A 19980-nucleotide genomic window follows, 5' to 3' on the forward strand; every position below is an offset into this window, starting at 1 on the left:
TCGGACACAACTGAGCACAGGACCCCACAGATTATTGGAAAAATTTTATAAGGAACTTGAGCCTCAAGTTTTGATTAATTCAAGGTGGTTCATCAAAATCCCCAAAAAGGAAAAAAGAACAGTTTGCTGAATTGTAGGTCTAGAGTTTAAGAAAAGTCCAGTGAAACTCAGTATCTCTTAAAGCTGGAGAAAGTTTTGGCCTCATTCAGTGCAGGTAATATTTGTAATTACAATCTTAACCTGATCACCTTAACCTGATTCAAGTGATGATACATTATTACAGCTTTCCTGAGTTAAAGTATTGAAAAGGTATAACCCAGAAAGGGACTTGAACCCACTGTCTTTTAACTGAGATCACAGACGGTCTCAGGGCTTAATAAAGCTCAGGTTCTTGATGTCTCATGGAAGAAAGAATTCAGTGAGAGACAAAGAGATCAATAAAAAGTGGATTAATTTAGAAACACTCCAAAGTGTGGGTCATCTTAGAAGGTAAGAGTGGCACCAGGGTATGGGGTTATCAGTTTTTATAGGAGTGGGTAATTTCACAGGCTAATGAGTGGGAGGAGTATTCCAGCTCTTTGGGAGAAGGGATGGAGATTTCCAGGAATTGGGCCACTTCTCACTTTTTCACCTTTACTGTTGGCCTTGGAACTGTCATGGAGTCTGGGGTGTGTCATTTAGCTTTGCTGATGTGTTGCAATGAGCTCGTACTGAGGCTCAAGGTCTAGAGGAAGTCAACTCGTCTGCCATCTTGGCCCTAGCTGATTCTACCCAGTTGATGTTGTTTTTCCTCAGGCTATGTCATTCTTTTCTGTTTGTTCGGCTGTGATGAGCCTTCAGTGATGCACACAGGCTTTCTCTGGTTGTGGTGAGCAGGGTCTATGCTCTCGTTGCGGGGTGCAGGCTGCAGGCTTCTCATTGCAGTGACTTCTCTCATGTCAGAGCGTGGGCTCTAGAGCACTCGGGCTTCGGTAGTTGCAGGTCTTGGGCCCTAGAGCACAGACTCAGTAATTGTGGGCTTAATTGCTCCTCAGCCTGTGGGATCTTTCCAGAGTGGGGATTGAACCCATGTCTCCTGAAATGGCAGACAGATTCCTTACCACTAAGCCACCATGGAAGCCAGGGCTATGTTATTCTTTTGAAGTCTGTGCCCTGCCCGCTTCCCGCCTGAGTCAGTATGGCAAAGATCTTCCAACTCTTATATCTTGAAAGTTTTTGAAAGTAAATGGCAAACAAGCAGGGATTGGAAGAGATATGTGTACACCCACATTCGTAGGGGTATTATTTACAGTAGCCAAAGGTAGAAGCCACTCAAGCAAGTGTCTATCAACAGATGAATGGATAAGTAAAACGTAGTATGTACGCATAACTTAACATTATGCTCAGTGAAGTAAGCCAGGCACAAATAGAGCAAATACTGTATGATTCCACTTCCATGGGATTACAAAGAGCTGGACACAGCTGAACGACTAACACTTTCACTTTTCACTTTCCACTTATATGAGGTACCGAGGCACCTTCCCCATTTCAGTGAATTATGTCATCATCCAACCAGTTGCTTAAGCTTGAAATCTGGGCATCTTCCTTGAGCTCTTGATTTTTCTTACCACCTCCTACATTTAATCCAAAGTAACAGAGCCTCTGTCTGTCCACTCAAAGACTCGTATACAGATGCTTGTAGCAGAACTTCAGACACATTATGATAAGAGAAGGAAACCGGGCATTAAGAATTACATACTGTATGATTCCATTTATTTGAAATATTTAGAAAAGGCAAATCTGTAGAGACAAACAACAGATCAGGAGTTGCCTGACGTTGAGGGTGAGAGCAGGGATTAGGCATAAGGGAACTTTCTGAGGTGATGAAGATATCCTAAAGCTGGATTATGGCAATGGTTGCAAGAATCTATGGAGTCTCTAAAAATCCCTGATTTATACACTTTCAAAAAGTTAGCCAGGAAAGCCTGGCTGGCTACAGTCCATGGGATCACAAAGAGCTGGACACTTCTTAGCGACTGAACAACAACAACAAAGTTAGCATCTTATTTGGAAAGTAACTTAGATATTTTGTAATGAATCAAATAGATTTTTTATGGGCAGGATGCAAAGAAACATGGCTGCTTGTATCAGGAAAGAGATTTTAAAGAAGGGTCCACACAAAATTAACAAGGCCCATCCACTCCACTTCCTAACTGTTCTCCCCACTGGCCCTTCTCTTTAATTCTCTCTGGCATTACAATTTAAATGTTTTGATCAGACTCTTCTTACTGTAAATCATTCTGTTACTTCAAGTTAGGAACAAAAAAAGGAAAAGAAAATGTCTTGTTTATCCCCTTCCCCAGCCTGTATTGATAGGAACAGCAAGCTCAAACTGTGTGGGAAATTTCCTGCCTTAAGATTTATTTACTCTCTAAAGAAAAGCTACTTTTATTTCATTATTTTTTTAAGCATACATGGGTTTTAATTTGGTGAGAAAATATCCTTGCCATTAAGAAGATTCTGCCTCATTACCTCTTATAAAAAAGCCCTCCTCCCCAAATTTGCAGAACTAAAGGAAGCATAAATTAAAACAACATTGTTGTTTGTCGCTTTGATCAACAAACACCCATCTCCAAAAGAAAAAAAAAAAACTGCAAACCAAGCCAGATTCAAAAACAGTCCATTCCCAAAGTCAAAGCAGTCAATATAAACAGCTTAGTCTCCCAACTGGATAAGAAAGAGGAAAAAAAATGGGGGAGGGGGGATGGAGTTGGGGGGTAGGAATAAGAATCGAGAAGGGAAGAAATTTCGATTCCTTACTTTTCCTGTTGGCCTCTCTGTCCTTAATCGTTAGCTCTGTGAGTTTCCATCAGACTTTTGTCTGGGAATTGAGTAGGAAGGACTTGATTCTAAAACAAAGTCTGATGGAGACTGGGCTTCCCAGGTGGTGCTAGTGATAAAGAACCCCCCTGCCAGTGCAGGAGACATAAGAGATGTAGGTTCGATTCCTGGGTCAGGAAGATCCCCTGGAGTGGGAACTGGCAACCAACTCCAGTATTCTTGCCTGGAAAACCCCATGGACAGAGGAGCCTGGTGGGCTACAGTCCATGGAGTAGCAAAGAGACACGACAGAAGCAACTTAGCATGTTGAGTAAAGACTTAATGTCATCTGTTCTTTGAACCTCAAAAGCTTCTTTGCCATCCCCTATCACACATAATGTAATTTTTAAACTATCCTATTGGCCAGTGGTTCAAAAAGAGATATTCTCCAAAGACAGAGGAAGATCTCTGTTTCTGCAAATGCCTATGTATTTCTCTTCTGCTTCCTGCTTTTGTCCACATAAAGAGAAAGAATATATGTGTATAACTATGAGGCTTCCCTGATAGCTCAGTTGGTAAAGAATCCACCTGCAATGTGAGAGACTTGGGTTCGATCCCTGGGTTGGGAAGATCCCCTGGAGAAGGGAAAGACTACCCACTCCAGTATTCTGGCCTGGAGAATTCCATGGGGTCCATGGGGTCACAAAGAGTCAGACATGACTGAGCAACTTTCACTCACCAGGCAACTTGATAAGAGAAGAAAAGGGGGATAAGACAGCCAAATGAGCTGTAATTTATTTTCTTCTTTGCAATATATTTGGTTGTATTATTTTTCCTTTTTTTTTTTTTTAAGTTTTCAAAGATTTTTAATTGTGGTTAAAAAAAACATGACATCAAATTTACCATCTTGGGACTTCCCTGGTTGTCCAGTGGCTGACTCTTCGCTCCTAGTGCAGGGGGCCTGGGTTCAATCCCTGGTTGGGGAGCTAGATCCTACATGCCACAACTAAGAGTTTGCATGCTGCAGCTAAGACCTGGTAGAGCCAAATAAGTGAATAAATAAAAATAAATATTTTTTTTTAAAATGTACCACCTCAGCCATTATGTACAGTCCAGTAGTTAAGTATATTCATATTATTGTGCAGCAGTTCTCCAGAATGTCATCTTGCAAAACTGGAACTCTGTACCCATGAAGGGACAACTCCCATCTCTCCCTTTTACTATTGTTTTTCCGGCTTCCCTGGTTCCTCAGTGGTAAAGAATCCGCCTGTAATGCAGGAGATGTGAGTTTGATCCCCGGGTCAGGAAGATCCCCTAGAGAAGGAAATGGTGAAGCACTGAGTGAGTAGTCTTGCCTGGAGAATTCCATGGACAGAGGAGCCTGGCAGGACAGTACATGTGGTCGCAAGAGTCGGACACAACTTATCGACTAAACCAACACCACCACCACTGTTATTTTTAAACTGGAATTGAAAAGATGGAGTCTTCTGGTTCTGTACAATGTCTGCATTACCTGGTATGTCAGGAAGTCAAAATTTTCAAGTGTTTCTTAGGTAATGTGAAAGATAGCTGTTTTCCATGAACAGTCATCCCTTGTTTACATTTGTCTAGGTCGTTCATCTTTTCTTCTCTCCTACACATCCTAAGATAGGTGATTGATTGTTAGTCTCTCAGTCGGGTTGCCATTTCCTTTTTCAGGAGATCTTCCTGACCCAAGGATCGAACCTATGTCTCTTGCATCTCTTGCCATGGCAGCAGATTCTTTATCAACTGGGCCACCAGGGAAGCCCTGGTGAGGAAGAAAGCAAATCCGGTTCTTAAACCCTTAGCAGGCTGGCCTTTCTGACTCTCCCCCTAACATGGGGATCAAAGATGTGAGTTGTCCTCTAATCATGGAGAAACTTCCTCCTTACCAGGAGCACCAGTAAATTTCCAGAAGCCACGTCCTCCTGCCCTTCCTATCCTCCCCTTTCCCTCCACTCTCTAGCAACTGTGACTCGCTGGTTTCTGGTCTCACGGTTCATGCCAGCTGCCAGGGTCCCCATTTGGGTTGGCTCCAGTTTTCTGAAGCCTGGCAGTTAGTTAATAAGAAAACTAGGATGTAAATCACGGCTCGGACAGTTTCCTGTGGGGGAGCTTTTAAGTTCCCATCAGATCTTTTCATTCATTCCAGCTCATGAAGAGGAGACCGATGCTCTCTTCAGACACAAATGTGAATATAGACCAGAGATAAACAAGGCGGGGTGCCGGCAGGAAGCTGGAGGGAAGCTTAAAGACAAGATGCTTAGCATTGGCTTTCATTCTTTTGCCTAAAACTCATCCATTTAATGAACTGATAGAGGAAGTGTTCTCACTTGACAATTAGTAATATGAAATTTCCACTGGTATTTTTTAAAAAACAAGTTTTAAAGCACTGTTTGTTTTGTTAACTCACTATAGTTTCAAAACTCTGATGGAACATTTATTGAGGATTTATTCTGTACCATGAGACTTCCCTGGTTGCTCAGTGTAAAGAATCTATCTGTAATGCAGGAAATACAAGAAACTCCAGTTTGAGCCCTGGGTTGGGAAGATCCCTGGAGGGGAACAATGGCAACCCACTCCAGTATTCTTGCCTGAAGAATCCCATGGACAGAGGAGCCTGGCAGGCTACAGTCATAGAGTTGCAAAGAGTCATACAAGACTGGACTGAAGCGATTGAGCATACACACATGCATCCTCTACCATGCCCTGCAACAGACATGGATAAGAAGGATGTGGTCCCTGCCTTTTAGAATCTAACCGTCCATCTAGTTGTCAGAACCCTAGAGTATATTACACTAGAGAAGGCTGTTACAGGCTAAGAAACAGAGTCAGGCAACCCTTGAGTTCTGTAGAGGATGAGATAAGGTAAGTGAAGCACTCAGCGGAGAGACATAGTGTTTGTTAAGTGACAAAGTTTATTAATATCAATAATAGCATCATCCAGATAGGTATTAGCTCCCAGGAGTAGATGTAATACAGAGCGTACACTCTGTATTAAAACAAATAATGCTTCCAAGCTGTGTATAAGTACCAAAACTTTAGTCTATAAATTCCAAGAGTTGGGGGGAAGGCTAGAAAGGTTGGGGAAACGTTTTAAGAGACTAGGACTTAACATAAACAAAGAGAACAAAAACAACATGGACTCATGAAAACAAGGTGATGGGCATGGGTGTAATGACCTGGAAGCATTAATTCACCCAGTACCAGCATGTGCCATGCACCTTGGGCATCGAGATGAAGGAGTTGTAATCCCTTTCCTAACACACCTAATCTGGGAGGGGAGGTTTTTGTTTAATGACACCAGTGGCTCTGTTCAAGGTAAAATGTGATAAGAGCTATAGAAGATGATTCAATGCTGTATTTTTGAACATTCAGAGGTAGGAGAAATTGCTTTTGGTTAAGAATAACAGATCAAATTGCCAACATCCACTGGATCATGGAAAAAGGAAGAGAGTTCCAGAAAAACATCTATTTCTGCTTTCTTGACTATGCCAAAGCCTTTGACTGTGTGGATCACAATAAACTGTGGAAAATTCTGAAAGAGATGGGAATACCAGACACCTGACCTGCCTCTTGAGAAACCTACATGCAGGTCAGGAAGCAACAGTTAGAACTGGACATGGAACAACAGACTGGTTCCAAATAATAAAGGGAGAACATCAAGGCTGTATATTGTCACCCTGCTTATTTAACTTGTATGCAGAGTACATCATGAGAAATGCTGGGCTGGAAGAAGCACAATCTGGAATCAAGATTGCCAGGAGAAATATCAATAACCTCAGATATGCAGATGATTCCACCCTTATGGCAGAAAGTAAAGAGGAACTAAAAAGCCTCTTGATGAAAGTGAAACAGGAGAGTGAAAAAGTTAGCTTAAAGCTGAACATTCAGAAAACGAAGATCATGGCATCTGGTCCCATCACTTCATGGGAAATAGATGGGGAAACAGTGGAAACAGTGTCAAACTGTATTTTTGGGGCTCCAAAATCACTGCAGATGGTGATTGCAGCCATGAAATTAAAAGACGCTTACTCCTTGGAAGGAAAGTTATGACCAACCTGGATAGCATATTGAAAAGCAGAGATATTACTTTGCCAACAAAGGTCCGTCTAGTCAAAGCTATGGTTTTTCCTGTGGTCATGTATGGATGTGAGAATTGGACTGTGAAGAAAGCTGAGTGCCAAAGAATTGATGCTTTTGAACTGTGGTGTTGGAGAAGACTCCTGAGAGTCCCTTGGACTGCAAGGAGATCCAACCAGTCCATTCTGCAGGAGATCAGCCCTGGGATTTCTTTGGAAGGAATGATGCTAAAGCTGAAACTCCAGTACTTTGGCCACCTCATGCAAAGAGTTGACTCATTGGAAAAGACCCTGATGCTGGGAGGGATTGGGAGCAGGAGGAGAAGGGGACGACAGAGGATGAGATGGCTGGATGGCATCACCGACTCGATGGACATGAGTTTGAGTGAACTCCGGGAGTTGGTGATGGACAGGGAGGCCTGGCGTGCTGCGATTCATGGAGTCACAAAGAGTCGGACACGACTGAGCGACTGAACTGAACTGAACTGAAGAATAAGAGAAGTTTCATTGAGTAAAGACTATATTTTGCAGGTCCTGAGAGGTTGGCAAGAATTTCCTTAGTAGAAATTGGAGTTGAAGAAGGAACCTCCATCCAGACAATGGAAAATGTGAGTCAAGTGCTAAGGAGGGAAACCAAGGCATGCTTGCAAAATGGTAATTACTGGACTCATTGACAAAATTCAGTGAGTCAGTATGGATGGAATCAAGCAAAGTGAAATGTCCTTCATTTGGGAAAAAGCACAATTTTTAAGGGGAAAATATAGTAACTTTCCATTTACTCAAGGGAAAGAAGAATATTTTGGAGTGATCTGAGGCTTTCCTCATATTCCACTAGACATATAGGCAAAAAGTATTTTTAAGTAGCTTTCTTTATCTTGGTGCTCTGAATGGCACTAAAGTCTCTACCTACACAGGATAAATGTGCCCATTTTCCTTCATCCTCTACAATAGTAGTCCCCAGTGTTTTTGGTGCCAGGGACTGGTTTTGTAGAAGACAGTTTTTCCATAGATGGGATGGGAGTGGAGGGAATGTTTTCGGGATGATTCAAGTGCATTACATTTATTATGTACTTTATTTCGATCATTATGACATCAGCTCCACCTCAGATCATCAGGCATTAGATCCCAGAGGTTGGTGACCCTTGCTCTAGGAAACAGCAAGACCTCGTCCTCTGGTGAAAGTGGCTTGGCCTGCATTCTCTTGGTCATGCAGGATGGTGTGAGCACAAGGCCTAGGCTTCAGAGTCAGGCAACTGTTTAACTCTTCATTTCTGCCCCTTCTACACTTTGACCTTAGCAAGTTACATAAAATCTGAGCTTCCGTTTCTCTTCTGTAAAACAGGACTAGAAATGGCTACCCTGAGGTATTGTTGTAAAAATTAGAAATAAGGTATATAAATCCCGAGGCAGGAGTAAAACTAATACTGGGCACAAAATGGATGGTGACTGGTACTATTACTCATAGGCTACGCTCAGCTGTTTCTGGTCTACCATTGAGAAACGGCAGCCAGCAGCCTGCAAGGACCTGCCCAGGACTCTGCTATCGTATTGCCTTTGGTCAATCAACCACCCTCTGGACACCTCCCACAGGTGCTGATTATAAGAACTTTAAAAATAAATTTTCTCCCCCATCTTATCTTCTGGTTCCTAGGCAGGAGCAACTAAAGTATGCTGAATAATGCTGACATCCGGCTTGGAGTAGAACAGTTTCCTGAACACCTGCTGGGAGAAAGTTGTACTTAAAAGCAAACAAGCTGGAAAGCAGAGAACGTTTTTCCTCTTAGTGGAATCTACATGTGAAAGTATAAAATAAAACTGTGTGACTTGAGGCAAATGAAAAAGAGCCTAGTAAATGAACTATTAATCATAGTGCTTGGTGACTAGACTCTTTTTTTTAAAGCACATTGTTTGTAGCTTTTTTAAAAAATAAGGGGAGACAAATTGGCTTAATTCAGTAGTTAAAATGAGACTGCCAAAAAAAGTAAACAGAAGCTGCATTTCTTTGTTTTTATTTGCAGAGCTAGAGACCCCAATACTTCAAGAACAATGAAGCTGCCCACTAGGTAGTGGAAAACTTTTATTTTCAAAAATAAGTTTACAAATGAAGATAAGGTAATTAAAAAAAAAAAAACTAAGAGATTTAACTCCCTTTAAAAAAATATGTAGACATTAAATACCATGCTGCTTAAATTTCATTAACAGTAAATTATCAAAGCAAGTCATTTACATTTTAAAAATTCCGGTTGGTTTTACCCTAACAGCCTTTCTTGTTTTTATCTCTTGAAGTTATACTTTTGCAGCACCATGGGTTGTTCTTAAAGCAGCGTTTAGCAATGTTGATGTCATTTAAATATTTAAAATACTTATGTATATTTAGGGTTTCCCTTGTGGCTCAGCGGGTAAAGAATCTACATGCAATGCAGGAGACCTGGGTTCGACCCCTGGGCAGGAAGATCCCCTGGAGAAGGGAAAGGCTACCCACTCCAGTATTCTGGCCTGGAGAATTCCATGGACTGTGTAGAGTTGGACACAACTGAGCGACCTCCACTTTCACTTTTCACTTTCAAGACTTCCTATAATACAAACTTAGGAAGAAAACCTAGTCAGTAGAATAGATGTCTTGATGCTATTAATAAGATGTCCTTTTTGAAAGGCCTAAAATTCTGGATATGATAGAAAGACCAAATCAATTAAAAGAATAATAATTTGGTTTTGTTGATGTTTTGTATCATTATGAAGAAATAATTGTTGGTGTCTTTGATGAATTCTCTTTGTCAGGGGAGGAGCTCTTTACAATAAAAAAGAGTTTGTAAGTAGTGAAATATCATGGTGCCTTTAGACATTAAGACACATTTCTTTTTTGGAAAAAAGATTTATTTGTTTATTTTCTTTGATGGGGGGAGGCTGTGCTGGGTCTTCATTGCTGCAAGCAGGCTTTCTCTAGCTGTGGTGAGCATGCTTGGTGCATGCTCCGGCTTCTTATTGCAGTGAATTCTCTTGTTGCGGAGCACAGGCTCTAGGTGCACAGGCTTCAGCAACTGCAGTGCGTGGGCTCAGTAGCTGTGACTTGAGGTCTCTAGAGCACTGGCCCAGAAGTTGTGGCTCACGGGCTTAGTTGCTCTGAGGCATGTGGGATCTTCCTGGGCTAGGGATTGAACCAGCTGGCCTTTGCCATTGCAAGGCGGATTCTTGACCACTGGACCCCCAGGGAAGCGCCAAGTTACATTTCTAGAAACCATTTGTTCAATATGTATGCCAGTTTATCACAGTATCACCTGTCTTTGTTTCCAGTTGTGCTTTGTATTTATATATTACATATGATTAGATTCAGATACTCAACTAGACCATAAAACGCCCCTCCTATGGCCCCGTAGGCATGCAGCTGTTTTCTTCTCAAGTCTACGCTGCCCAGTCTTTCTTCTTTTTCTTCTCTTATCTCCTGCATTGTCTCAGTGGCAATTTCTCCCCACCTGGCCACCATGCAGGCACTCAGACAAGGAAGCAGTTCTTGTTAAAATACAAGCTGCAAACCAATGGCAGAAATTGCACTGCATTGCATCCCTAAATTGATTATGCCTCCCTTTCCTCACACCTTTCCCCAGTCCTTATTTATCTTCATCTATATCTTCATTAACTTATTAATATTTTTCTAGAAAGAAAAAAAAATAAGGTTTACACCTTTCATCAAAACATTTTGGGTTATGTCCCAGAAAAGATTTCAATCCTCAGTTCTTAGGCTTCCTAGGCACCATCAATGCAGACACTCAGCTCCCTTGATAGAAAACAATGTTCACGCTTGTGTGCAGGCCCAGGTTAGGCTGAGAATGCTGGCTGGCTTAGCCCTGATTGCCCTTGGCCACTCCACCTCCCCAGTCTCCTGGTGACAAGGACGTACTGGTATTTGAAAGCACTCCAGCTGAACCCATGCTCTTAAGGACCCGTCACTTCTGGAGCTTTAACTTTCAGGGTTCTGGGCTGACAGTTCTCATTGTCACCTAGATCACATGTCTTTTTTTTTTTTCCCCTTCACATACCAAGCACACTTCACCTTCTTCCGGAAGGTTGCTGCCGCTGATGGGAGGTGGCAGCTGTTCACAGTTCACGTCAATCCTGTTTGGAGCTTTAGGACTTAAAAGGGAAAACCCTTTTGCCAGCACGACTATAGTCACTTTTAAGCTAGTGAGATTTCATTGTTTGAATTGTGCTTGACCTGAGCACCTTTTACAAGTGAATTTACAAAGTGGCTTTTCTCCCATAAAATTTGGACCAAAATTGAAATGAATATCCAGAACTGAAGATTTTACCATCATTCTCTGGCATGGTCATCATTCTCCTCTATGCAAAGTTAACTGTGATTATAAGTACAGCCTAACATTGAATATTCATTGGAAAGGCTGATGCTGAAGCTGAAGCTTTAACACTTTGGCCGCCTGATGTGAAGAGCCAACTCAGTGGAAAAGACCCTGGTACTGGGAAAGATTGAAGGCAGGAGGAGAAGGGGACGACAGAAGATAAGATGGTTGGATAGCATCACCCACTCAATGGACCTGAGTTTGAGCAAATTCCAAGAGATGGTGAAGCCAAATTCCAGGCAAGCCTGGTGTGCTGTATAGTCCATGTGGTCACAAAGAGTTGGACATGACTTAGCAACTGAACTGAACTGACTATGCCAGGCATTCTTCTAAGTGTATCATATAAAGTTTTACATCTAAAAGTCCAGCAAGTGTATGACTCAGGTTCAGTTTTAGCTCTCATTTTATAGAAGAGAACATTGCTTCAGGGAGCTGGTAATGACCACCTGAGGTCACATAGTAGGTGCTATGGCCAGGATTCAAATCTGAATATTCTCCTCCCAGAGACTGCACTATTAACCACGATGCAACACTGAACCCACAGGAGTGGGAGCCCACCCTAGTGGTAAAAATCAATGAGCCCATCACCTCCCATTCAGTTCATCCTTCACAAGCCACCAGCATGACTTCTTGAAGGTACAGATCCAATCATGACACTAGCGGAAAGTGTTTCTCACTGCCTACAAAGGAAAGTCTAAATCCTGAAAGTGATCTAAAAGCCTCCTCTGCTACCATCTGCCTCTGTAGCTATGCTGTTCGCCACCTGCCCATTCCTGCCATGTTTCTTCCGGTTCCCCAATCAGTCTGTGCTATTTGATACTTCGGGACCTTTAAACATGTTCCATCCTGACCTTTTCCTCCTCTCTTCCTACCCAAGTGAGCTCGTGTACATCCTACAGAACCTGTCTCAAACAGCTTCTCTACATCCTTCCCGGACATAAATCTCCTCTCCTCTATTTGCTACCAGCACATACATCTATTTAGTGAGATAAAAAGAGATACTATGTTTGAGCTCTTGTGTGCTAGGCACGGGGATAGGGCTGAGCATTTTGCATGGTTACCCCACTCCAGTACTCTTGCCTGGAAAATCCCATGGATGGAGGAGCCAGGTGGGCTGCAGTCCGGGGTCGCTAAGAGTTGGACACAACTGAGCGACTTCACTTTCACTTCTCACTTTCATGCATTGGAGAAGGAAATGGCAACCCACTCCAGTGTTCTTGCCTGGAGAATCCCAGGGATGGAGGAGCCTGGTGGGCTGCCGTCTATGGGGTCGCACAGACTCAGACACGACTGAAGTGACTTAGCAGCAGCAGTAGCAGCAGCAGCAGTGGTTACAAATCTTGAGCCAAAAACACAATTATGGGAGAAATGTATCTGTTTCCTTAAAAAAAAATAGACTATAATTTCTGTTTTGAGACCTCATTCAGCAAGGAGACACAAGCAATGTCAGCCAACCCATCTCTTCCAGCTCCTAAGGTTGCAGCTGAGTTGTGAGGTGCTGAGACAAAGTCCAGGTGTGTATGTGTGTGTGTGTGTGTATGTTGTAAGGAAGTTGGATAAAGTTGTCCCTTTGGTCTCCATGTCACCATCTCCCCATGCTGGTGTCTGACATGTCTGATCACATCCAAGTTGGGGTAGTGGTGTCTGCAGCCTCCTCAGATCCATCAGGCACCTGTGCCCTCCTTGGGTTTACCAGACACCTTCTGCTTCTCCTGGACCACTCTGGGTTAGGAGGATTGGTGAAAGCCTGAGCCTCTCTCCTGCCCAGCTGTACTGCATAGACATTTCTTTGATTCCTCCTCGTGCTGAGTTCCCAGCAGCTCTTGGATTGAGCCAATTCTCCAGGCTTTTGCTTGGGATCGGAACCCCCGTAGTTTCTGCTCTCAAATCATTTCACCTACCTGGAGCTTCCATCTTGCATTGGGTAGCATTTAGAGGGGCTCCAGCTTCTAGCTCCCCTTCACTTCCCTTCTGACTCTCCTTACCCTTCTTTATTCATTCTAGAAAGCTGTAATGTCTTTTGGAGAAAAACTGGCTCTAACTGAGTATTCTTTCAGATCTTAAGTCTGGATTCTTTTATGATATAAAAATTCTGCTGAGTCATCCCTTCCTTGGTCAGTGAGTGACACTAACTGGGAGGAAAGACAGGACTATGAGGAAATCCATTGGCGGGAATAAGAACCATTAATATCTCACAGTTACTCCTGCCTCCCAGAGACACACACTGAATGACTGGTTCATATAATCTTTGCAAAAACCAATGGGAGGTGTAATTATTCTTATTTTATAGAGGAAAAACTAAGGCTTAGTGAGATCAATTAACCTCGCAGACTGCTAGCAAGATCTTGAATCCAATTCATGCTCTTGACCATAAGACCTAACTATCCTTATCACCTTCTACTGAAATAATTTCTTTAGATATCTGAGTTTCCCAGTAAATTGAGCTCCTTGAAGTCAAGACTACAACCTCATCCATCCTGTATGCTTCATACCCTGCAGTTAGCAGGTGCACTTAGTAAGTGGTATTTGAACTGAAATGGATGAAGGAGAGAGAGAAGGAAAAGGCAGAGGAGGAGAGGAAAAGGTAAATGGGAAAATTCTCTTATCTAAGCTCTTCTGTGAGCTTAGAAAGTTCTGAGAATCCTACACAACTTTTAAAGGAAATAAAATGAAACTGTATTTTCTGACATGGAGTTGTTGTTGTTCAGTTGCTCAGTCATGTCCAACCCATGGACTGCAGCACACCAGTCCTCCCTGTTCTTCACCATCTCCCAGAGTTTCCTCAAACTCATGTCCATTGAGTGATGCCATCCAACCATCTCATCCTCTGTCATCCCCTTCTCCTCCTGCCCTCAGTCTTTCCCAGCATCAGGGTCTTTTGTAACAAGTCAGCTCTTTGCATCAGGTGGCCAAAGTATTGGAGTTTCAGCTTCAGCATCAGTCCTTCCAGTGAATAGTCAGGGTTGATTTCCTTTAGGATTGACTGGTTTGATCTCCTTGCAGTCCAAGGGGCTCTCAAGAGTCTTCTCCAATACCACAGTTCAAAAGCATCCATTCTTCGGTGTTCAGCTTTCTTTACAGTCCAATTCTCACATCCATACACGACCACTGGAAAAACCATGGCTTTGACTAGATGGACCTTTGTTGGCAAAGTAATGTCTCTGCTTTTTAATATGCTGTCTAGGTTGGTCATAGCTTTTCTTCCAAGGAGTAAGCATCTTTTAATTTCATGGCTGCAGTCACCATCTGCAGTGATTTTGGAGCCCAAGAAAATAAAACCTGTCACTATTCCCATTGTTTCCCCATCTATTTACCATGAAGTGATGGGACTGGATGCCATGATCTTAGTTTTTTGAATGTTGAGTTTTAAGTCAACTTTTTCACTCTCCTCTTTCACCTTCATCATGAGAGATGTCTGAAATTATTAAATGAAAATGCATGTTAGAAAACAGTGCGATCATCTATTGGAAAAAATATGTTAATATTAACATACAAAATGATAACATGTCAACATCCATAAAAGAGAAGAGCTGGAGGAATTTCCACCCAACAATGGATAATGATTTGGGGAGCAATTTAGGATTACATGGGACATTCATTCTATATCTGTTATTTCTGTAATACTTGAATGTTTATAAAGAATATTATCCATTTTTAAATTAGGAATATCAATGTTTAAAAAGAAAAGCATGTTATCCTATTACAGATTTTACACTGTACTGTATACTGATCACCTTACATTGGAGCAGGTAATTATAATGACATAAACAAGTACAGGAAATGCTTCTCTATTCTTTCAAAATGACAATACACATCTTGCATCATACCATGAATCCCCCCATGAGCCTGTTAAGTAGGTATTCGTGGTTAACACTTTGAGCTGTGCTCTCTTCCATCCTGGTGTGAATCCTGGCTCTCTGTCTTAGTACCCATATGACCCCGGGCAAGTTCCTTAATCACTGTGTCTTTTCTGTGTCACTACGTATAGGTCTGCCTCTTGCCTTTTAAATGCTGCACGATATGCTTCACAATGAATTTAACCATTTTCTATATGTACATTTAGGTTGTTTCCAGTCTCCAGGACGTGTTTCTAGTCTTTCAAACTAGAAAGAATATTGTCAATCCTTGTCTCCAGTATCACCTGGAGCTGCTGACCTGTTGCTTAATCAGTGAACCACCCTTCCCTGCTAACATTGAAAATGGCCTTTATCTCTTATATTTCCATCTTGCTGTCTTCCTTCACCGACAAAAACTGTCCTTCTGCTAGTTCTGTTCTTCATTTCGCTTCTGTTTAGACCTATACAGATTTGAAGGAGAAGGCAATGGCACCCCACTCCAGTACTCTTGCCTGGAAAATCCCATGGGCAGAGGAGCCTGGTAGGCTGCAGTCCATGGGGTCGCGAAGAGTCGGACATGACTGAGCGACTTCACTTTCACTTTTCACTTTCATGCATTGGAGAAGGAAATGGCAACCCACTCCAGTGTTCTTGCCTGGAGAATCCCAGGGATGGCGAAGCCTGGTGGGCTGCCGTCTATGGGGTCGCACAGAGTCGGACACGACTGAAGTGACTTAGCAGCATACAGATTTGATACTGGATCCCACAGCTGACCCACAAAACCATGCTTGCTGCTGTTGAGTGCTGTGTGTGTGCTTAGTTGCTCAGTCGAGTCCAACTCTTTGCAACCCCATGGACTGCAGCCTGCTGGGCTCCTCTGTCCATGGGATTTCCCAAGCAAGAGTACTGGAGTGAGTTGCCATTTCCTTCTCCAGGGCATCTTCCCAACCCAGAGACTGAACCTACATCTCCTGCATTGCAGGTGGATTCTCTACCATCTGAGCCACCAGGGATGCTGTACGGACATGCATTTGTAGTGTCGCAGATAGTAACTGAACTTTGGCCTACCTAGTCCTTCCCTATTTTCCTTGGGTTCTTACCTTTGCAAGATTCTAAATAGCTTTCTTGGTAATAACTAGGTTGCATAAAGGTCTTTACTTGGGGCCCTGGTCCTGAGGCTACAAAGAACAGCAGGAAACACAGAGGTGCTCTTGTCAGTATGAATCAGCTGCTAGCAGCAGAAGATGCCTTCAACAAAGAGAGAGAGTGAGGAAAGTGTCAGCTCCAAGGACTTGCAGGCTTACTGGGCTATTTATGAGAAAGGTCTCTGTGAGAGAGGGTAACTAACTCTGAGAAGCTGAAAGCATATAGGGTTTCCCCCTTTCCTGTTACAATCATCACTTCATGAAATAAAGTCTTTCCCAGGTTTAAAGCAGTCTTAAATGTATTTCCTTACTTTCAATATCCATTTTAACATTTTATTCAGTTAGGATGGTTGTTCACTTGTTTTTCACATTTTTCTGTGAGTGGTTCAAAAAAATAAAAATATTTGCCAAAGTGAATATTACATTAGAAGTTATGAAAAGTTCACATTAAACCCAAATAAATAGCCATTTGAGAAGGGAGGACCCCATATGTTCTTCCTAATATTTTCTCTCTGAATCAATCAAGAGTATTATTTCTTGATTGTGTTTATACTGACCATTAAATTATCCTTAGAACTGATTTTCAATATTCAACAGATTTTGACACTGTTTTTCTAAGGTGTCAACATCCAAAAGAAGAGCACAGATGAAACAGGGAATTTATTGTATAGCTATGGCAAGAGCTTATAGTTGCTGTTACTGTTACTTTTTAGCAAAGAGTCATGTTTCAAATACTTACATTCTTCATATGAAAACTTTATTTACTTGGAATAATAGAAAAAGGCCAAACTGAATTGGTAAGAAGTAATGGTTGACTGGACTTCCCTGGTGGCTCAGGTGGTAAAGAATCTGCCGACATTGTGAGCCACCTGGATTTGATTCCTGGATTGGGAAAATCCCCTAAAGAAGGAAATGGCAACCCACTCCAGTATCTTTGCCTGGGAAATCCCATGGATAGAGGAGCCTAGCAGGCTATAGTCCATGGGATCACATAGAGTTGGACATGACTGAGCGACTAACCCCACCTCCACTTGAATAACTGACTATTCCTAAGTGACATTTAAGAAAGTACAATATATATTAAAAACTTATTACCGTAATATAGAAAAGAAGCTAAATTTGTGAAATAAATTCAAATCCAAATCACATATATGATTTCTATATGTAGTTTCTTTAAAGATATAACTAAATGTATTAGACTAATTAAAATTCAAAAATTCAAAGAATAACTGCTGAGATTGGAATTTAGAGACATATGGCAGTAATCCTAAATGTCTTAAGCTTTTTGTTTGAAAAAGACACTCATTCTCACAGGTTTCTCCTTAGTAATAAGACCTGATAATCGTTGTGGAAAGACAAACTTTTAAATGTGTATACAGAATGAATCAGACCATTCGAATTGTGTCAGGTCCTTAATCAGTATAGATTAATATAATGTGATTTTAAATATTTTTAGGTTATCATATTTAACTCAAATTGAAATTTGGGTTTGCAGGTTAAACTAATTAAGAAAAGTGGGAAGGGACTTCCCTGGTGATCCATTGGTTAAGATTTCGCTTTCTAATGCAGGAGGTGAGGGTTCAATCCCTGGTTGGGGAGCTAAGATCCCACATACTTCTGGCCAAAAAACCAAAACATAAAACAGAAGAAATATTGGAACAAATTCAATAACTACTTTAAAATGGTCCACAACAAATATATATATATATATATATTTTTTTTTTTTTTTTAAGAGAGAGGTGGGAAGAAAAGGAATTGGCAAAAGTTGGGGAGGAAAGGGCAAAAATGTGCCTCTGACCAAGTGTAAACCATATGGTACGTAAATTATGTCATAATGCGCGTGTGTTTAGTTGCTCAGTTGTGTCCGACTCTTTGCAGCCCCATGGACTGTAGCCTGCCAGGCTCCTCTGCCCGTGGAATTTTCCAGGCAAGAATACTAGAGTCGAATTTCCTACTCCAGGGGATCTTCCTGACCCAGGGATTGAACCTTCATCCCTTGCGTCTGGTCTCCTGCATTGGCAGGCAGATTCTTTACCACTAGCACCACCCTGGGAAGCCTTATATCATAATAAAGATGTTTAAAAGAATCATAACTTTAAACAAAAGAAAAAATATGCAAACAGCAGGTTGTGGATTGGCCAAGCAAACCCTTTCTCTAAGATTAGGTTGTGTATTTTTCATATTTGTTACCCCCTCGTAAAATATTGTAGCATGTTTAAAGCTTTATTTCTTGATCAGTATATCTGTTTTCACTAGAAAAAATAAAACGCTCTGGATTCTAGTGTAATGCACTATTTCTGGGAGTGATCTTGATGTCGGAACTAAAAGGCAGCATGACTTGACAGAAACCGTCTTGGCATTTATCCATATATACACCTGATACGTGTAACTGGTTTACAGTCATTTATCATTTATGCTTTGGGAGGAAGGGATGGGCCATTTTGAAGGGGAACTGAAGGACCCGGTGAGGGAACTTACTCCTAGCTCAAACAGAGCGCAGTTTGCCGAATTTTCTATTGCTGTGTAGATTTTTTCATTTCCAATCTCACCTTTGATCCCAGGAGATAATTTGTTTTCCTTTTATCTACAAGTATCTGGCAATACATCTAAATTATAGGTAGAAGTAAAAAGTGTTTTTCCAGAACCTGTGGTACAGCGGAAGCCCAGGAACTCCTGTCATAGTGATGGATTTAACCGGTGTCATGAAGTCTATGTGGGAGGTAAAAATTGGATCTAAAGTGTTTCTAAAACTTCTTTTTTTAATTGCAGTATAGTTGATTTACAATGTTATGTTAGTTTCCAGTGTGCAACAAAGTGGTTTAAATATATATATATATATTCTTTTCCATTATAGGTTATCACAAGATATTGAATATAGTTCCCTATGCTTTTCAGCAGGACCTTGTTTATTTTATATATAGTAGTTTGTATCTGCTAATCCCGAACTCCTAATATATCCCTTCCCCCCTTTCCCCTTTGGTAACCATGCATTTATTTTCAGTGGCCACAGTGTGTTTTGAATCGCCAATTTAAAGTGATGTTTTGCACAAGAGTAGAGGAATCTGGTCCAGCCTTACAAGGTTTCACCTGACCCTGGGCACTCAGGAAACAAGGTAGCAGGGCAGCAGGGGAGGAGGTCTTATCTCCTCTGCCTACAGAGCTCCTGGCTGCGTCCTCAGTTAATACGCCTTACTTCCTTGACATGGCGGCAGCTGCAATGTGCTTTCTAGGCAGCAAGGACTGACCACCTTGTTTAAAGCTTAAGTTCTGAGCATCATCTGCTTCCACCTAAAACTAGATCCCCACAGGACATTAGGACACAGAACAGGCAACATTAGCCTCCCTGCTTCTAACACCTAGCAACAATGTGGGTGGGTACTCCTCTGGCTGTGTGGCAGGTGTATATATATTTGTACATGCCTGTGATACCATGACAGAGAAGGACATGGCACCCCACTCCAGTGTTCTTCCCTGGAGAATCCCAGGGACGGCGGAGCCTGGTGGGCTGCCGTCTATGGGATGGCATAGAGTCGGACGCGACTGAAGCGACTTAGCAGCAGCAGTGATACCATGATGCAAAGAAAATACAACTTCAAGGGGAGGGGGGTAATACCTTGGGGGAGGGGGAATCCTGTTCTTGAAAATATCTATAAAGAGGTTTATTTAGTAGTTTTTGTAGCCCCCAATTCTTCTGCATTGTGCCAGGATATTATAAAAAGCACAGCCAAGTAAAGGCAAATAATAT

At 41.9% G+C, this 19980-nt stretch overlaps 1 protein-coding gene across 4 annotated transcripts in view; it reads left to right on the forward strand.

Moving 5' to 3' along the window:
• SHROOM3 (shroom family member 3) overlaps nt 1–19980 on the forward strand; it is a 331713-nt gene that overhangs the window by 232139 nt on the left and 79594 nt on the right. Inside the window, exon 1 of one of the 4 annotated variants that reach the window (XM_070372542.1) lies at nt 18678–18955. The exons of the other annotated variants lie outside the window; for them this stretch is intronic. The gene's annotated coding sequence lies outside the window, so the exon portion shown is untranslated. Of the gene's footprint in view, nt 1–18677; nt 18956–19980 lie in introns of those variants that run through there. 4 annotated transcript variants of the gene reach the window in all.

This window comes from Bos mutus, chromosome 6 (assembly GCF_027580195.1).
Source record: "Bos mutus isolate GX-2022 chromosome 6, NWIPB_WYAK_1.1, whole genome shotgun sequence".
In the NCBI taxonomy this organism is placed as follows: Eukaryota; Metazoa; Chordata; class Mammalia; order Artiodactyla; family Bovidae; genus Bos; species Bos mutus.